General features: G+C 43.0%; 1 pseudogene; it reads right to left on the bottom strand.

Annotated features, from left to right (window-relative positions):
- Positions 1-2,375: 2,375 nt before the first annotated feature.
- The window catches only part of LOC110307686, a 9,546-nt pseudogene continuing 7,635 nt past the window's right edge, over positions 2,376-4,286 (bottom strand).

Genomic DNA, 4,286 nt, shown 5'->3' on the forward strand with positions numbered 1-4,286 from the left:
GTGGGAATGGGTGGGTAGGGGAGTGGGGGGGAGGGTATGGGGGACTTTTGGGATAGCATTGGAAATGTAATTGAGGAAAATACGTAATAATAATAAAAAAAAAAGATGTGGCGTTTAAATGGGAATGTTGCCCTTTGCTCCTATGTTGCATACTTATTTTCCAGTACCTGGAAGTCTTTCAGAGGAGTAGGGGAAAAGTATAGGATGATCATTGTGGGGAATTTGGGTGACAGCTACCTCTATATCTAAGGTGGGAGAGGTTTGCCACCATAAAAAACAAAAAGCTCACTTTCAGCTTTTGGATTCAAGGTAGGTACTTTATCTACTTCATAGAGAAGAGGGCCTATCTTATTTTCATCATGATCTGTCATTTGTGCTCCCCAAGTCCTATTGCTTATTAAAGAGTGGAACTCTTAAGTAGGAGAGTTATCCCCAGGCAATGAGTTCCCTATTTGGCTAATCAATGCAAGTCAGTCCGTCCTTATATCATATACACATAACCAATAAAAATGCAGTGAGCAAGTTTTATTTATGTATTTGAGTCTTCATATTCACACATGTATGTAACAAGGAAGAAACTGGCAGGGAAGAATTTAGGATGGAGAAGGGAGAAGTAAGGAGATAAATGGTTGAAGGATATTTGAATATGGTTTATAGAAAGAGTAATTGGTATTGAAATATCCTACCTTAGGAATACTTTGCCTTTTCAGATGCAGCTAGGTGTGTCTTGGAAAGGTGTATTTTGGGTGTGCCTCTGAAAGCCAAAGCCTCAATACAAGAGAATGCTAATGAATGGAAAGTGCCTGCCCATTTTGAGGCAAATTACTTGGGAGGGGTCTCTAGGTCTTTGCTGGGTGACTTGGGGCAAAGTCAGCTTGGATGGCATTGAGGTGCCATTCTGTAAAAGTGAAAAGTTTCAGCTCCCTACAGACTTGACCCGGGTCCTCCCACCACTACCTCCCACTGGAGCTGACCTGCTGCAGCCTGCCAAGGATGTAGTAAGGGAGCTAGAGCCTGCTTTTGTAGCAATAAGACATTTGAGCTTTCTCTTGGTGGGCACTCTCTTTGGACTCTGTCTCTATTGCTTGACTTAGAATAGCATTGTGGAAGCAGAGCAGTAAGAAATAGCAGAACAAGGATGAGGCAGGATTTGAAGAAAGAGAGCAAAGGAGCCCTCCTGGGTTTCAGTGAGCTCAGGAGAAAGGTAGACTATGTAAATGGGCATAGACAAAGAGATTTCTGAGCATCTAGCAGTTTAGTTGTACATTCAAGCTTGTAAATAGATATATTGCATACAGTTAAGGAAATGAAGTTAGCTCACTAGGCTAGCATGTTTTTACCAAATCTTCTACCTCATTTGACATTATTGGGAATATATTAGAAAAATGTAAAAAGGTAAAGGTTACATGAAGTGGTGTATTATATTCTAATTTATATGCATAAAATTAATTTTACAAGAAAAATATAATAAATACAGATATAGTTATGAGCATTGGATGTTGTTCCAGGTGATGCAGGTTGCATTCTAAAAAAACCACATGGCTGTAATTCAATTGCTGTAACTGCAATTCACAGGGATATACTGCCCTCTTCTGACTACTGTAGGTAATGTACACAGACATGTTCCAGCAATAGGCTCACATAAGTAAAATAAAAATAACGTATAAAATATGTAATCTTCTACAGAGATGTCACAGCCTTGAGACACACAGCATTCCGGATGCACTTCTTCCTGGTCCTACAGAGAAGCTCCTGTGCCTTTCCTCTGAACCAAGTTGCTGAATAAGAAAAGCAGCCTTATTCTGAGGTTAGACTAGCTCAGCAAACCTGCTCACTTAATAACGGTAACCACAGTGCTGTTAGGTGATGTTTCCTTGATATTTTCTGTTTCTGCTTGTGGACGTTGTACATCGTGGTGCGGAGCCTAGTGCGCACCACGATGTACAACGTCCACAAGCAGTGGCCCAAACCTAAGAGAGACTTAGGTATAACAGCATATTTGGAACTAAAAATTCTGTTCTAGGCTGGCTCTTCTTTGGGCATCAGTCAAAGATGAATGAGTGATCTTTTCCTATGAAAGGATGCTAATCCTCCAGCCTTTTAGAAAATTATTTCTGAGACAAGGTTTCCTATGGTGAGTCATGTAGCTCTCATTCCACTCTGTTATCTGTCAGGGCAGTAACATTGCTATCCTATTGTTTAAACCAACTAAATTCTTTTTTTGTTTGTTTGTTTTATGGAAGTATTTAAAAATAAAATAAAATATTATCATCATAGTAAAGACAAAAAGATCCTAAAGGTGATAAAGTTCCTTTTTAAAGGGTACTGGGGAGGGGGGAGTTGGGCAAAGTCAGTCCAGACAGAAGTCAGATTGCCTCAGTGTGAGAACTGCCTGCGGTCTGCTGGCTTCTTACTGATGTGTTTAAAGATCTTGGACTTCTCCACTTTCTTTGTTTTCTGATAGCAGAATCCCCCACTACCGCCTCTCTTCTTAAGCTTGCCATCATGGTTGCTTACATTCAGATCAACAAAAGGAGGGACCTTAAAACCAAAGACAGAGCAACCTGAGGCAAATTTAAGTTGTTGACATTGAAGATCTGCTTGAGAGAGAGAGAGTGTCATATGCTTGTATGTAGGATTTGTATGCTTCCTGGGCAGACTTGTGGAGAAAGTAGTTCTTTTCGATCAGTTTTTCCAGTTGAGACTGGATATCAGAAATTTAGACCAGGAGAAGTCAAACTGATTCAATGGAACCTTGGACTGTTTCAAGTAACGAAGGAAACCCAACTCTTCAGGGCTCAGGATGAGCAGGGTGTGCCTTCTTCCATTCAGGCCCCTGGCTGTTCTACCGACACAATGGATGTATTCCTTGGGGTCATCGGGAGGGTCNTACTGAACAATCCAGTCCACTTCAGGGATGTCCAGCCCTCTGGCTGCCACATCAGTACACAGCAGTATTCCTGAATCCGCATTGCAGAACTGGAAGAACGTGGTTGTTCGCTTATTTTGCTTTTGCTTTCCATGGATGGCCAAGACGGGAAGGTCAATGTAGTTCAACAGCTCATAGTGGTATTTAGCAGACATACAAGATGAAAAGAAGACCATCACTTTCTTCTTCCNGTTCTTCTTAAGGAATGTGAAAAGCAGAAGGAACCTCTTCTCAGAGGGACAAACAACATAGCCCTGCTCAAGGCCATCAATTGTGGCAACCTCTTTGTCCTCGTCAACACCCACGTACAAAGGCTCATTTTTCAGAGAAATTCTTGCCAAGTCTTCAACTTTTCAAGTTTGTGTGGCAGAAAAGAGCATGGTTTGCCTACATGTTGGCAAAAGGTTAATAATTTGCTTTAATTCTTCTTCAAACCCAACATCCAAGATACGGTCAGCCAGACACTGCAGGTTCTTGTACATAAATCCTGGCATGTTCTGCATGTGGTCCAGGAGCCGGCAGGGCGTGGCCACGATGATGTTGATCCCATTGAGGAGCTTCTGCACCACAGCAGACCTGTTGCTGCCGCCCATGATCAGACCATACGTGTGAACTTGGTGCGTCATCAACTCCTTGAGAACACCAAAGGTCTGCATGGCCATTTCTCTGGTAGGAGAGAGAATCAGGACTCCTGTTCCATTCCTGGGCATGAACTTTAACTTGACAATGACCTCGATCACAGGGATGAGGAAAGCGAGGGTTTTTACCACTGCTGGTTTTCGCAGCTGCCAGAAGGTCCCTGCCTTCCAGAAGTGGCCTGATACTTTTATGCTGGATCTCCTTCATGCGCTTGAAGCCCATTTCTTCTATGGCCTTCAGGGTGTTCTTATTGACGAGATTAGACAAGGAAGCAAATGAAGTGTCCTCAAAAGCACCTGTCAGTCCTCGGGGCAGGCTGGGCACCTCGCTGCCATCTGCCTTTTTCACGTCATCTTCTGGTTCCTCACAAGCCTCAGCACTTTCTTCAGTTTTCGCTTTTTTTGTATCAGGCCCCGCATCATTTGCCATTTTCCTCTTTTTCTTCTTTTTCTTTATTACCTCTGAATCAGGAGGCGGTGTTGGTGCTGCTTCTCCGTTGGCCAAAGTCATAAGTTTCTGAGGTGACTTTTTAAGTTTGGTATTTTCCACGGTCTCCTCAGGCATGCCTCCACTTTGTGCTTCTGCTGCGCCCACAGGCACAGAACGTTTCAGGGCCTTTTTCACTTTTCCACCTTTTCCTGTTTCTTTAGGCACATCTCCATTTTGAGGCTGTGACAGGCTTGTGTCTGATGCTTCTTGCAGCTTCAGGTTCTGCTGC

This window comes from Mus caroli, chromosome 13 (assembly GCF_900094665.2).
Source record: "Mus caroli chromosome 13, CAROLI_EIJ_v1.1, whole genome shotgun sequence".
Taxonomy (NCBI): Eukaryota; Metazoa; Chordata; class Mammalia; order Rodentia; family Muridae; genus Mus; species Mus caroli.